Here is a 17,498-nt window from a genome sequence, read left to right as displayed (position 1 = left end):
ATAATTGCATTGGCCTATAGTAAATCACATTACTACCAAAATACATTGATGATACTAAAATCACCAACAAACTCCCCCCATTTTAGTATATTCCTTGATTTACTTACAGGTATAACGATCAAACAAATGCATAGACGGAAATGTCTTACGATTGAATTTTCATCTTAGTACAAATACACATTCCAAATATTCGAAAATCGGGGTGTCATAATGATTGAACCCGTCAATCCATTTGAATATCTAAAGATATAGTACACATATGTTTCTTACAATACTCTACTATTCATACTTGACACTTTACAAGCCATGTGTCCTTATCCATTAATAAGCATATAGGAAGCCAAGTCCAAGCTTCTTAAAGCGACAAAACTTCATGCTCACATAGGTGATCCTTTTAATCTTGCACCTGCATTAGCAATTTTTCAAAAGAACCATTAAGAAGATATACTTCAACCTAGCCATCACTTGCAGGTCTGAGCACATACCTTGGGAAGATAAACACAATTGCTCCAATCTTTAATTATGATCTTTCCATATTGAATTCTGCTTCTAACGTTGTATTAGAAGGGAATTGGGTATACCATAGTTAATAGATTTAAATGGACTTTAATCCCATCCCAATTACCGACTTCTTCACTAAGTCTCTAGCTAACCCCTTCGTCAAGTGGTCAACTAAGTTTTGTTGCGACCGAACAAACTCAATAGATATCACCCCATTCATGATTAATTCCCTATCATACTATGTATAATACCCAAATGTCTAGACTTTCCATTGTATATTTGACTATATGCTTTAGCCAGTGTGGCACTACTATCACAACGGATAGAAATTGGTGATATCGGTTTAGGCCATATCGGAATCTCATATACCAAGTTCCTTAGCCATTATGCTTCTTTACCAGCAGCAGCTAATGCTACAAACTCATATTCCATTGTGGAACTAGTTATACATGTTTGCTTCTTGGAAACCCATGAGATGACACCTCCCCCAAGCAAGAACACCCATCCACTTGTAGAGGATGAATCTTCAACATTATTTATCCAACTAGCATCCGAACAACCCTCTAACACCGAAGGAAATCCCATATATGACAATCCATAATTCATAGTACCCTTTAAGTACTTGAATACCCTAGTTATCGCATGCCAATGATGTCTACTAGGATTACTAGTAAATCTGCTCAACTTTCCAACCGCATAAGCAATATCCGGTCTAGTGCTAATCATAGCATACATCAAAGAGCCTATAGCTCTTGAGTATTCGAGTTGATCCACAGGTTTACCTGTATTTGGCATAAGCTTTTCTCCTGGATCCATGGGAGTACTTACTGGAGAACAATTTTCATAATTGAACTTCTTGAGTATTTTCTCAATGTAGTGAGATTGCGTAATTACAATCCCCTTATTCTCCCGTTTAATCTTAATACCAAGAATAACGTCCACTTCTCCCATATCCTTCATGGAGAATTTTGATGACAAGAAATTCTTTGTTTTATCAACTTGATTTTGGTCGGTGCCAAAAATCAACATGTCATCAACATATAGACAAATGAAAACTCCTTTACCAGATGTATCAAATTTTCTATATACACATTTGTCAGCTTGGTTTAGAATGAAACCATTAGACAAAACAACCTTATCAAACTTTTGATGCCACTGCTTCGGAGCTTGTTTCAGTCCATACAACGACTTAACTAGCTTACACACTTTATGCTCATTACCAGGCATTACAAATCCTTCAGGTTGCTTCATATACACTTCTTCTTCCAAATCACCATTCAAAAATGCTGTTTTGACATCCATTTGATGAATCACTAGATTATGAATATCCGCCAAGGCAATCAACAATCTAATAGTAGTGATACGGGAAACTGGAGCATAGGTATCGAAATAATCAATCCCTTCTTTTTGTCTGAAGCCTTGGATAACTAATCTAGCTTTAAACTTGTCAATTGTACCATCGACTTTCGTCTTATTTTTGAAGATCCATTTGCAACCCAATGGTTTACAGCCTGGTGGTAAATCAGATAATACCCAAGTATTATTTTCCATGATAGAACCAAACTCGTCATCAATGGCTTCTTTCCAAAAAATAGAATCTCGAGATTTCACAGCTTCATCATACGTTCTTGGATCCTCCTCTATACTATAGCAATAATAGTATTGAGTTTCAATCTGATCCTTTGATCCCTCAACTAAATATAGTTGAAAATCAGATCCATAAGATCTAGATTTTCTAGCCCTTTTGCTCCTACGGGGTTCAAGTGTCTCACTTGGCACATCATATGAATGATCATCCCTTAGAGATTCGTCTGAATTAGGTATAGATATCTTTGGTCTAGGTATAGAAGAGAAACAATTCTCATCAAATATGGCATCTCTTGATTCTATAATTGTGTTAATAGAAATCAAGTCATTAGGTTCTATAACATAAAACCTATAAACCTTGGAGTGTTCAGCATATCCAACAAAGTTGCAAGCTACACCCTTTTCGCTCAAAATTTTCCTTTTTGGGTCCGGGAGTCTAACCACGTCCCTACAACCCCAAACACGTAGAAATGTTAAATCGGGTCGTTTCTTATACCAAAGTTCATATGGGGTAGTCTTGTTCCTTTTATTAGGAACCCTATTTAACAAATAACAAGCCGTTAACATAGCTTCTCCCCAAAACCCTTCACTCAAACCAGAGTAAGATAACAAGGCATTTACCATTTCTTTAAGAATTCTATTTTTCCTTTCAGCCACACCATTTTGTTGAGGTGTATAAGGTGCCGTAGTCTCATGAATGATTCCTACGGATTGGAAAAATACAGGATCATAATATTCACCACCTCTATCGGTACGTAATGTTTTAATCAGCACATTCAGTTGCACTTCAACTTCAGTTTTATAAATTTTGAATTTATCTAAGGCTTCGTCCTTAGCGTGCAACAAATAAACATAGCAGAATCTAGATGCATCATCAATGAAAGTGACAAAATATTTTTTATTCCCTAATGATGGAGTAGCATGCAAATCACATAAATCACTATGTATTAACTCAAGAATGACAGATTTCCTTGTTATATTTTTAAAAGGTTGCCTAGTGATCTTTGTTAACATGCAAGTTTTACACTTTTCGTTATTTTCATTAAAAACAGGAATTAAACCGTCTTTAGACATTTCATGCATTCTTTTATAATGTACATGTCCTAAACGAGCATGCCATAACGAAAAATTGATAACATTCGAAGAAGACATAAATATAGAACCAGAATCTTTAGGAACTCCATTCAAATTCATCATAAACATTCCATTATTATAATATCCAAATCCTACAAACACACCAGACTTCGATAAAACATATTTATCGGATTCACACACTTGCTTGTATCCAAGCTTATTCAATACAGGACCAGAAATTAAATTCTTACGTAACTTAGGAACATACAATACATTAAACAAAGTAATAGTCTTTCTAGAACTGAATTCTAGCACCACGTTTCCTTTGCCTTCAATGGGAGCGAAGTGATCATCTCCCATGTATAGAACAGAACCATCTTCCACTGGAACAAAAGTCTTGAATCAGAAACGATCCTTGCAAATATGTGTTGTGGCGCCAGAATCAATCCACCACGCGATATCATCATCCTGCACATAAAATGCCTCAAAAGTTAGTGAAACCGAATGTTTAATCAAACTATTCAAATCACAAATTGATTTTTGACCTTGGTTTTCGGATTGGTCCTTTGACCCCTTTCCTGGACCACTTGCGTTCGCGTTGTCGTGCTTTTTGCCGAAACGGAAATCCTTCTTGAAATGGCCTGTTCTGCCACACTTCCAGCATTCTAGTTTCGGTTTCTTGTTAACACCGAAATTGCCCTTTTTGTTATTGAAAGCACACTTCTTTCCTTTGTTTTTGTTGTTATCGTTCTTACCACCCTCTTCGATCATATTAACCGAGGGTCCAACAATTTCTGTGCCTTTTCCTTTGTTATCCTCATGCGCTCGTAAAGATTCCTCTATGCGCAAGTGACTTCCAAGTTGGATCGAAGACAATTCGTCTTTTCCATGTTTCAGATTGTGTTTGAAATCCTTCCATGAAGGAGGCAACTTGTCGATGATGCTTGAGACAAATATTGTTTCATCCATCTTCAATCCATGTTGTGTGAACTGTCCAAGGATTCGGAGGAGTTCATTGAATTGTTCCATGACAGACCTCGATTCAACCATTTTGTAATTGTTGAAATCGGTCACCAGGAACTTTTTACTGGATGAGTCCTCTGCCATGTACTTGGCTTCGAGACAATCCCACAATTCCTTTGCAGATTCCACGTTTTGGTAAATATCAAATAAGGGATCAGGCATACCGTTAAGAATGTGCCCTCTGCATATGTAGTCGTCGTTATCCCACTTTGATCGGCGTCTCAGATTTTCAACCGTGTCATCCTCCTCAAGTTCTGTAATTGGTGTAGACAGGACGTGCACCACCTTCAACGTTGTCAACATGAAATGCTTCTTCTTCTGCCAACGCCTGAAGTCTTGTCCTTGAAACTTGTCCAATTTTCCAAAACTTTTAGTCATCTCCTTGACGGTGCTTCCTCCTCCAGCCATGATTATCAGAAAAAAGTACTTTGTTTGTTTGTTAGAAAATTGGTATGATAATCCTGGATATCTTCAAGAATCGTGTTCGTTCACTTTCCGAACAAAGTATTTCGACCCTATTCTTGTCTGGGTTCACGAAATCTTTGCGGGGATAATTCTCGAAGAACAATCTGTTTCTGACAATAGAGAACATATCAGAATATAGAGAGGAAGTATAATTTCGTGTACCAAAATCGAGGCCAAAAGACTCCTTATATAGGAGACCAATAACAGAAAACGAACAGACACACCTTTTCGAAAAAAACAATTATGTCGGTTGGGAACGGGACCCCAGCCAGGGGCGCTGCCCCTTGGACCCCGGCAGGGCGTTGCCCCGCACCCCGCCAGGGGCTCTGCCCCTTGGAACCCCGCTTCTATTATTCGTATTCAATTATATGTTTGGCTCGACGAGCGTGCACTCCGCACTACCCTAACTCGTTTCATACATAACGCATAATTGCATTGGCCTATAGTAAATCACATTACTACCAAAATACATTGATGATACTAAAATCACCAACATAATAATACTACAATTTTTTCTTCAAAACCCCATTATCAATATTACAATTGTTAAAATTTACCTCCTTATCGTTTTACTTTTTAATTTCTTCATCCTAACTATACAATTAACCTTATATTTCCTAATAGTACTATTTATATAATATGTTCTAAAAAAAAAAATAATCTTAATGACAAATTAAAATATAACTTATATATAATTTAAAAAGTAAAATAATAAAATTTATATTTAGGAATAATCTAACATATAAAAAATAATATATTCATTATTTTTTAATGACAGATTATTAGTAGTTAATATTATATTTATAATTTTCTAAGCATTGAGCATTAAATCTCCAGTTTTTTAACTTCTCTCACTCTAACTTGTTAATGTTTTGGAGGGAGTATTTATTATCACAATTTTATAAAAAAAATAAAAAGTATTAATTTGAGAATAATGCAAATAATACTAATGAGAATATGAGATGAGAAGATATTGTATAATTGCATAGGAATTATTAATGCTGTATTGTAAATATTAATTGTTTTAACATTTTTGTGTTCCACAAGACACAAGACATTCATGGAACTGTTATGTCATGAAATATTCTCAATCTCTTTTATTTCTTTCTTTTGTTGCGTGTTGTTTTGGTACCCATTATTAATAGTTGAGCTGATCTCAACCCTTTGACTCTAATTGTATGGTACCCTGTGTCAATCATGATGCCTGTAGTTTACAACATAAAATGCACATTTTTCTTCTTCAATTATTGCATGGCCAATTCTTCTTTGTTTAATTTACTACGTGTATTGTTCCCATTCCAATGTTCATTGAACCGTGTTGACTAAACTAAGAGAGTTAAATATTCTAAATAGAATTGAAGTGTTGGGTCATCAAGCAAGCTTAGAATCAATCAGTGCATTGGGTAGGGTTTTAACTAATAATCACTCAAGTGAAATTGGACCATGTAAAATTTAACTCAATTTTCCATATTTAGAAAATGTTTAAGATATGCTTTTTTTTAATGTGATATAAACTCCTCCTAGAACTTGAATCTTTATCTCACACATGCGAGTCTATTTATTTATTTATTTATTTATTTGTCTATTTGAGATTGCTCTTTCTCAAAGAAAGATTTTTATCAACTTACATTTATAGTGTCGTTGGCTCAATATCAATGTAACACAAGGCATAAATATCAATATAAAAAAGACTTCAAATACAAATAACTCTGCGAACAATGAACTCTAATAACGTTTTTATACATTTATCAAATGATGGTGTTTTGGGATGAGCTGATTCTCACTCTATAAAGGTCTAACAAATAGAGCAATTCAGATAAAGAAATATTCAATTGCTTTGAGAAACAATGGGCATGCTCGGATCAAAGCACAAGATTTGAAAAACATCTATTTATTATTAAGAGAAAGTTTTAGGGACCTAAATCCTAGAACCTTACTATAGAACTTATCAAAAACCCCCCAAAAAAATTCAATAGTTATTAATTTGAGTGTTTGCAGGTACAATTCTCCGTCCTGTCAAATTATAATATTGCCATACAAAATCACATAGCGTGTTTGTCATCTAATCCTATTTTACCACCTCATTTGTGAACTTCTTTGTAAAAATATTATATAAATTTAAATCACAATAAAATCAAGTGTTTGATAAACTTTTGATATCTATAAATATCTAAAATTTTATTACAACAAGATTTGATTCCTAAATAAATTTTGTCACGAGTTTTGATCTTTGCGTTAATTGGATCTAACAAAAGCTGGCGTGACACTATGTGAATTATTTTAATTATATGACTTATATTATTAAGTTTTTAAATATATTTTTTAGGTAGAAAAATTAAAATGTTTTAGGTTTAATTAGTCTCGTAGCCCCTTAACTTAATTTATGATTTTATATTGGTATGTTAGTTAGTAAATATTACTTTTAAGTCTCTTAGAAACATCTCAGACAACTTGGTCTTTCCTGTCAAATTTCTCCCAAAAAAAAGTTAAGTTATGCTTAGTGGCGTCATAATTGGTTATAGAGAGTCAACATTTAGGCAACAACAAGCCAATATTGGTGATCACAGTGACTCAATATTGATTTCAATTTTTAATTTCAAACAAAAATAATATCTCAACAATAAACCTTCATCTTCTTTAAATATTTCAATAAATAATGAAACTCAAACCATACAACAACAAACTCAGGACAAAAATTATTGTGACTTAGTTGTGGATCTATGTGCTTGCAGATATGAAGTCTATAATAACCTGTTAATTCGATTTTGATGTTGACAACACTAAGTCTCCACCAATATTGATGTTCAAGGCTCGCTAGTTTAGACGATATCATCTGATATATATTAATCAAGTGATTGTGCTTGACATGTTGCTAATTAAATGATGGTGCTTGATATGTGGATCAAGTTATGTTGCTTGATATGTGGATATAGTGATGGTGGTTGATATATTGATCAATTGATGGTGCTTGAAATATTGTGGATCAAGTGATGATGCTTGATATGCTAATCACATGTCAGTGTTTGACATGTTGATCAATTGATGGTGCTAGAAGATTAAGAAGTATTGATCAAGATGTGTTGATCAAGATGAAGTCTGAAGATCATCTGATGCAATGATCAAGTGGATGTACTTGTGATTTATCATGTTGTGTTGATCAAGTTGTGGTGATCAAGATTGTTGTGCTTGTAGATCAAGTTATCTTTGCCTATATGTGGAGATAACACCTTATGTCGAACGGAGTTTGCAGAAGACAACAAAGATGTCTGATCAAGGAGTTTGTCTGATGATGGAGGTTATCGTGAAGAGTTATCTCAAGCCTCATCAGAATAAGATTCAAGGTTCTAGTTAAGTGCTAAATTCAAAGATAATGTGGCAAAGAACAAGATGTTATGTGTCCGAGATGTTATGTGTTTTTGTAGTAGTCCACTAGGCGTGCCAATTTACTTACCGATATTTTTGGCAAACAAGCGCTAGTCTACAAAATGGTTACTAGCAGGGCCGACTAGTAAATCCTATGACATATTTGTGCAAGAATTCTTATATTTGTTCAAAATATATATTATTTTGATTGTAGATTAAAAAGTAGTTAAAAAAAATTATCGATTGAGTCAGATTAGATGTAAAGTAAAGTAAAGGCAAAGGAAAAACAAGGAGGAGATAAGTTAAATAAAGGAAATTGCTTTAATAAAATGTGTAAGAAATAAAAAGATGGCACACAAGATCATACATTCTCTCACCGACTTGTTTCTCTCTGTAATGCGGATACTTTAAGTTTTTGGAGTTTTGTATGTGAATTTGTGACCCCTAATCCCGACACCAGGATTACCTATATATACTACTAGATTTGTAACTATCTTCTATGATTGTTATGTGCATGCTCGACACGTATTCTTGTTATGTGGTTTCAAGGCTGATGACTTGCTTCCACGTGTATTTGACATCTAAACTTTGGTGTGTGGCCGGTATTTGATCTTATCCTTTCATAAGTGAAATAACTGCTTCATTGTCGAAATTCGTAGTTGTTGTGTGGAAATCATCAGCAAAAATATGCTAAGTCCTCGAGAGCAGGACAAAAATACTAGGTCGACTGGAAATGATTAACTACCATATTTAGTTCTTTGTTATAAAGTGGTCGTTAAATCCATACTCACTTTCAATGTCGAAAATCTCAGCTAGCAGAGGTTCTATATGTTCAACCCAACCATGCAAAGCTCAATAAAAATTATACATTGTATATAATCAATGCATGCGAGATTCAAGATACATGTTTTTTCTAATCTCATAATTTCATTTCACATATCTTGGACTCTGCAACTGATTTGGGCATTGAAGTGATAATCTTGCAGGTCCACCCAACACCACTGTATCGGAAATCATCAACATCATCGTATTTGGAGTCCACCATCATCAATCGAGCACATCTGGCTCACGTAAGAAACAAACACTTATGATAAAATTACAACGATAAAAAAAAAGTAAATTCGTTTTAAAATATCTCCCTTCCATTTTGAAGCAAACATATATATTTGTATTTTTTAAAATATAAACATATTTATAATTAAAATTCCTCTCATTCTCTCCTTCATATATTGAACTTTTTTTTTAGAAAGCAAATGACATTAACGGAAGAACTAGGGGTTCTTCAACCCAATTACAAAAGTCAGAAATAGCCGACCAAAGAAAAATTACCAACCAAATAACAATTACGAGATGAAGAACAAAGGATCCTTAATAAACTCATAAAAAGAGTATTTGGAATGGGTAATATTCCCACAAAAAGACCACCTCCATATAAGCAACTTAATATTCCAAACGGCGTTATTAACGCTCCACTTTTCTCTCCTAAAACACACCCCATTCCTTAAGAGCCACAAATGCCACGTTGTCGCTAGCCACACTACACCCTCCTTTCTATGCCTTACCTTCATACTATAGAAAAAATCGTGCCATTCCATAAAGTTGGCTAAACAATCTTCCTCCCTATTATCCTCTTTACCAACCCAAAAAGCAACCTCCCTCCAAATTCTTTTCACCACCGGGCACCCAAAAAAGAAATGGTTTCTATCCTCCAAACAACTACCACATAGAGAGCATAATAAATTATCATTAGAGAAAGACAAACCTCTAGAAGCCAAAAGATCCTTTGTTGGAAGTTTGTTGAGAAAAAGTCTCCAACCAAAAGCTTTTATTTTAAAAGGAACATCCAATTTCCATAACAACCCAAAAACATCATCATACTTATTTTTCGGGCCAAACGGAATACGCAAATATTCAAGGAAATTATAACATGAAGCTACCGAAAAAACAAAACTAGGATTAGCAAGCCATGCCACTTCATCCTTTCCTTCCGACCATCCCCCAAAAGACTCCAACCGCTCCTTTAAATCACAAAAATTCTCCATTAACCCGCTACTCTCTAAGAAATCCATCGAAATACCAAGATTACTCCAATGCCAACTACCATCTTTCCATCCTCCCATAGCCGCCACCGAGACATATTTCAAACAAGAAGCCTTGAATAACTCCGGAAAAAAATCTTTCAACACCAAATCCTCCAACCACCTAGCATCCCAAAAAGAAGTAGTATAGCCATCATGAATGGAGAACCTACAATTCTCAACCAAAGGATCCAACAAAAAACAACTACCAATCTTTAATAAATCCTTCCACCAATAAGAACAAGATGAGGGAATTTTAAAACCTTTATCAACACAAAAGACCTTGGTAGAAACATCTCCATACCGCGATTTCAAAATATTATACCATAAAGAATTTTGTCCTTGAATAATTCTCCATCTCCATTTATTAAGGAGAGCTAAATTAAATAAAGCAATATTTTTCACTCCAAGTCCCCCTTTCTCCAAAGGTAAATTAACATCCTCCCACCTCACCCAATGAATTGTTCTCTTTTCCTTTACTCCCCCCCACAAAAACTTGTTTTGAATGCTAGTGAATTTTTTCACTATTTTGCTAGGAGCTTTAAAAAAGGATAGAGTGAAAATTGTTAAAGAACTAAGCACGGACTTCAAAAGAGTGATCCTACCTCCCAAATTCAAAAAACGATTTGTCCATCCTTCCAAGCGCTTCTTCAACTTAAGAACAAGAGGATTCCACGTGGACTCCTTCCTCGGATTGAAACCAACGGGAATGCCAAGAAAGTAGAAATTGCTCTCTTCCCTCCTACAAGAAAACAAGTGAGAAACCGCCTCCAAAAAAAAGATATTAGAGTTAATTCCAATCAACTTGCTTTTGCGGTAATTAATGCCTAGACCCGATACATTTTTGAAAGCCCGGAGCACCGCTTTTATCGCCCACACATGCCTCCAACTCCCATCCCCCACAATTAAAGTATCATCCGCAAATTGGAGCAAATCCACCTTACAAGAACCATGAATCCCAAAACTTTGGAATTCCCCAATTTCAATGGACTTCCTCACAAGGCCCGCCAAACCTTCCGCCACTAAAACAAAAAGAAAGGGAGAAAGAGGGTCGCCTTGCCTCAAACCACGAGAAACCAAAAATTCCTTGGTTGGACTCCCATTAACTAACACCGACATACTACTATTGAACACAAAAAGCTCCATCCAATGCAACCATTTTTCTCCGAACCCCATCCTCCTAAGCATGTAACGAAGAAAATTCCAACTAACTTTATCATAAGCTTTCTCAAAATCAACTTTAAAAAGCATACAATTTTTACCTTCCTTTCTCGCAAAATCCACCACTTCATTCGCCACTAACACTCCATCCAACAATTGTCTTCCGGGTACAAAGGCACTTTGGCAAGGAGAGATGATAGAATTAAGCACCCTTTTTAATCTACCCGCCAACAACTTAGCCACCACCTTATACATGCATCCCACCAAACAAATAGGCCTATAATCATCCAAAGTTAAAGGATTAGAAACTTTTGGGATTAAGGAAAGAAAAGATGAAGTAATGGCCTTAGATATAGATCTTCCGTCAAACACATGATTAAAGTACTTCACAAAATCGAGTTTAATGAAATACCAACATTTCTTAATGAAAAGAAAAGAATACCCATCCGGACCCGGACTTTTATCTCCCCCACAATCCCACACCGCTTCCTTAATTTCTTCTTCTAGAAAAGGTTTTTCTAAATTCACCACTTCTTCCGCACTAATGGCATTAAAAGGGATACCTTCCAACACCGGTCTAACCTCCTCCGTTTCCAAGAATTTAAAACCAAAATGGTTCCAAACCTCTTCTTTTACATCATCCACCGTCTCTTTCAAGCCTCCGGATGTAAGAATCGGGCCTACATGATTTTGACTTCTTCTTTGCTTCATCACCTTGTGAAAGAAACCGCTATTAGCATCTCCCTCTTTAAGCCACTTAGATCTAGATTTTTGAATAATCATATTCTCCTTAATCCTTAAATTCTTCCAAAAATTACCACTAGCCTCCTTTCTCAAGTCGAGATTGTCAATAAAAGAAGGACTAGAAACCGAATCCAACTTTTCATCCGCTAAATTAATATTGCGCACACACTCTTCTAATTCCAAATCTATCTTCCCAAACACCTCCTTATTCCACACCTTAAGTTTGTCTTTCAAGATCCTAAGCTTTTCCTTCAACCTCTACCTTCCACCTCTATACTTTTCCATTCCTTCTCCACAAAAGGTAGGAAAGAATCCAAAGAGAACCATTCGTTGTTAAATTTAAAAGGTTTAGGGCCCCAATTGGCAATATCCGTTTTGATCCATATCGGACAATGATCCGAAATATCTCTCTCCCCAATCAATTGAGCAACCACCCCCCATCTATTGATAACAACACTAGACAAAAGAAATCTATCGATTCTACTTTTCGCCTTACCATCTCCACTAAACCAAGTGTATTTTTTCCCTTTGCATGGAATGTCCACCAACGAAGATTTATCAATGAATTCCATGAATAATTCCGCCTCCCTATTATTAACCAAACCGCCTTTACCCTTTCTTTCCTTTCCATCCTTCACCACATTAAAATCCCCACCCACATCCACTCACCATCTTTGTACTTTTCCTTCAAGGATAAAAGATCCTCCCACAAAGCCTTCTTTTTTGGAAAGTCACAAGAAGAGTACACATTAATTATGTAATAAAGGTTAAGATCCCACTTCAACTTGATCCCCAAGAAACCTTCACCTTTGAAGCTAAACAAAACTTCCATTTTCTCATTATTCCATAAGGAAAGCAAACCCCCCGATCTACCTCTCGAATTCGAGTAAGAATAACCAACCTCCGAAGAAGCCCAAAAACTCTTAGCAATCTCCTCATTCATGCTTGACACCTTAGTTTCTTGAATTAGAAAAATATCCGCTTTGCCTTTTTTGATTAAAGAATTAATCCTCCTCCTTTTGAGTGCATTCACTCCCCCTCTAATATTCAACGATCCTATTATCATTGGAACGCACTAAAAGACTCCTTCCTAACTCCCTCTTCTTTTCCTTCCCTCTTCTCCAAGGTATTTAATAAAGAAACAAGGTTACTCCTCCCCTTCACGTCTACCACCCCCAACGCCACAATAGCCGACCAAAGTTTTTCACTCACATTATTCTTCAAAAACTCCCATTGTCTATCGTTACTTCTCCGGATGTCGGATTCCTCCCCATGTTTGCCATAATAAGCCAACGAACTTCCGCTAAAATGATTTGAAGGATCACCACTACCAGCCCCTTTAGAAAAATTGGCTCTGTCAAACTCCTTTTTTTTATCCTTACAACTCCCTCCTTTGACAAACTTGTTGCTAGACTTACTTCCTCCTTTGCCTTCAATCTTACCTATACCTCCCATATCTTTCAAGGATCTCCATTTAATTTTTTTCCCACCTATCCTATCCCTCTGCCTCTCCTTCATCTTCTTACCATCACTTACCTCCAATAACTCTTCATCATCCACAAGTTTCAACACTGATCCTGAGTTGCGAATGTGCGCAGCAGCCGCATCAAAATTTCCGTTTGTATCCACGGAATTAGGGGCCAAAACAGAATCAGCAGTGCTGCCCCTACTCTCCACCAAACCGTCCGCTGAGACACTCATCGAAAATGATTTAGGAATGGAATGTCCTCCCCCGGAACCACCGGTTGAAGCAGCAGCACTCCCCGCCTCAACCAACGCCGCACTACCCTTCAATGGTGACAAAACAGTTCTCTCGGCCCCCTGCAGTTCAGTACTGGAATTGACCGAAACCGCAGCATGAAGGCCACTGCACACCTTCAGAAAACCGCTGCCTCCCTCTACTGTATTAGACTTACCCAAATGTCCCAACCCAAATAACTCACCGCCCTTTCCATCAATAGAATCAGTGAATAATTCAATTGAATCAACAGGGGAAATTGATCTAATAAAAGCATTGTCGTCTAAACAGTCATCACTGATAAAATCCTCAGAGTCAGAAGAAGAGACACGGGAAGTATGAATGTTCGACGTACCTGCATCGTAGCGGAATTGGCCCAAAGAGTCTTCCCTCACTGTCAACCGATATCTCTTATTATCAACATTGACTTGTATCGATTCAGGACATAAGAAATCCGAGGACACTTGCAGCATAATTCTTGCAACATCGAAACATCTACCCGCCGCTGTATTCTCATCAACACAGATAAAAGATCCCCAGAACTCTGCCAGTTTCACAAAAAATTCAGAATCCCACGCGTGAACCGGGATGCCGTAAATTCTGATCCAAACAACACGACTCGCATCAGTCACACCTTCTTCCCATTTCTTGACCTCACTGAACCAAGTATTCCACCACGAAACCTCCTTACCTATGAAATCCTCTACATACCCCTGTTCCAACTCTTCCAGCAAGCAGAGATTGCCTCCGAGAGGCGAGACTTTGACAGCGTAAATACCTTCCAACTCCATCTGAATTTGAATGTTGTATGCGGCACCCGGAATTAAAACTTTCCCCACAAAAGCCCTATTGAATCTCTCCCTATTCTTAGAAGAAGAAGAGAAAGATACTGAGGCCTTAACCGTCCTCTCATCATCACCTTTGCTACCGCCATCAGACAATACTTCCGCAAATGAACGCGCATCTCTGTAGCCAAACCCCTCACCTCTGTTATCTCTCCGCACACTAAACCCCCTCTTCCTGACAAAATCACCACCTCCTCCTTGAGAAATAATGCCTCTCTGAAATCTAGGAAGATTGACATGAATCTTCTTTCCTCCTATTAGGATATTGTCCAAACGAACCGCCAGCATCCTCCCGTCACCTTCAACATCCACGAAGCGAGCAAAGCCGAAACGTTTGCCGACATTGTTCCTCCTTGGCGCAATAGAAACCTCAACAACCTTGCCCACACAACCGAAAAGATCGAATAAATCCTTGGCCAAGTGAGAATCAGGAAACTCCGATACATAGAAGGATTGAACATCCTGCTTGACGCCATCTTTGGGAAGATTAAGACTTCTCCCTCCCCAAGGAAAACAATCCCAACTAGACCGACCCTTCTTAACAGAACGATCGTACGACACTCTCGTCCAACCACCGCCTTGAGTTCCTCCTCGCCCACCAAACATGGAAAAAGAAAACAGATCCCCAACCTAAGAAAAGAGAGAACAGAAAAACAGAAAACCGCCGGCGGAGAGCACGGCGCACCGGAGAAGCGAAACTAAATATACATATAATTAAAATCCACCTCATTCCTTCCTCTCACATTCTCTCTTTTTGATAAAAAAAATTTCCCCTCTTATTCCATCAATTAAACCAAAAGAACTCTAAGTATTTTCCAACTTACACTTTCATCCTTCAAAACCACTCATTTCGATTCATCCTATTTGAATCATTTACAATGAGTAAGAAAAAATCCCACTAAATTCAATACTTATATTTCATTTTGTTAATAAAAAAATTTAACAATAGAATTTTTTTATAAATATTTAAAAGTGAATGAAATTTTCTAATGATGACATATAAGCATAAATGTAATTTGTTTTATAAGTGTATATGTATATATATAACAAACAAGTAGTTTGAGTAATATTAAATATAATATCCACATAATAAATGTAAGAAAGAAGCAAAGTTTGTTAGATTTAGTTGAGGAGTCAAGAGAGTTTCAATTAATAATAAAAAAAATATGCAGCCGTGTGTTCCCCTTTCTTTCAACTTGTGTTTGGAAGACCTATAAATATCACTTACGTAAGAAGCTACGTTTTCTTTTCTTTTGTTTTGTTTGGTTGGTGGCTGGCTGGCTGCTTCTATATAATTTTGAGCTTGATCCAGCTGGATTGATTACAACATCTCCGCTCCCTTAAACATGGCATTTTATCTTATATCAAAATCTTACTTAGCAGTATATTTGTCTTTATGTTTGTCGACATAAACTTTAGTTTCTTTATATATTCTTAAGTCAAAGTTAACTCTACCAATAGAATTGAGTCACAATATGTTTAAATTAATCTTTAAATTATGATTGTGAGAGATCGATCTTCATATAGTGTTGGACGGTGCCTTGGCTATAATTACATATAGTGCTAGTAACTCGTGAAAACAAGAAAAACAAAACAAAAGATAAAGTTAGGTCTTTTTGTATGTCTAAAACTAGATAATAAGTTCTTATTAAAAGAAGCTTATATATGCAATTCTATTTATAAATTGTGTTCTTAGCCGTTGATTCGGCTCAGAAGATGAAGATCTAATAAAGAAGCTATGAGTTATTAAACACATAATAAGTATCTCTTTTTTCATGCATATAATTCCGTTATGTTAACCGTTTGTTCAGATCAATCCAACAACTAAGTGTATGTTACATCGTTCCAGACATGTGCAACTACCAACCATCTCCTCTATTTAAAGAGGAAAGCGCGTCAGTTCACATGTATTAAAATCTTTTTTATTATAACATCACTTTTTACTCTCACACTGACTTCAACGTTAGAGTGTTAATGTTGTAAGTCAATCCACTTTTCACCTATCAGAAAGCTTTGAACCATTACAACAAACTCTGAATTCATATTTTCTGATCAAATCTAGTTCCAGCACAAAACAAATTGGATATTGCATGTTGCTTGCTAATCAAATAAAATAACATATGAATTGTTATCGCCTAACGTGATTCGAATATAAAACCTTAAAATGATCATACTTTCAAGTTCCAAACCTTCAACAACTTACCAACCTTAGAGAGTTATTTGATGAAACATATTATAAACGAGCCCCACGTCCGCTCTTCTCCGCCCGCAACCCAAGAAGTTGGCTTTGCCAACACAACATTAGGGTCGTCCCCTTCATTCTATGCCGACCCCGGCCCGGGGCTGGCCTTTTGACCTAGACCTGTCCCCAAAAGATCTTCTTGAGATTTTTCACTATGACTTTTGAACTTTTAAAGGTTATGCCCACTGTCCACGAATCTTAGTACAATTTGCTCTTGAGATTTTGAACAGACTTATCCCCAGCCTAAATACGACTTTTACCCCTACTTATTCTATTGAGACAATAAGAGATTTATGGTTGATCTCTTTAACCAAAATAAAGTTTTTTCTGGAAAAGCTTAATAAACCAATAACAAAGATTTATGGTTGATCTCAAGAACCAAAACTCAATCTCTTTAAGGTATCGCACCCTTAAGACTTTAAACGACCAGCACGACCACTTATAAAATATTCTCCTCACAGATAGAGCTTTGCTCAATAGTACTTAGGCAACCAACGGTGAAATAGAAAACTTAAGAGAAGAAAAAGATAAATTCCAAAAAAATAGGAAAACATTGGAAAATGACGTGATTTCATGTGAGGGAGACTTCCCTTAGGAACGTTTGGATATAGATATGTTGTACATCATCAAGGCATTGTCCAAATGACTTTGGGCTTAAGTTTGAATTGATCCAATCG

The sequence above is a fragment of the Vicia villosa genome, linkage group LG7, assembly GCF_029867415.1.
Source record: "Vicia villosa cultivar HV-30 ecotype Madison, WI linkage group LG7, Vvil1.0, whole genome shotgun sequence".
Classification (NCBI taxonomy): Eukaryota; Viridiplantae; Streptophyta; class Magnoliopsida; order Fabales; family Fabaceae; genus Vicia; species Vicia villosa.
Note: the sequence above shows the minus strand (reverse complement) of the source record.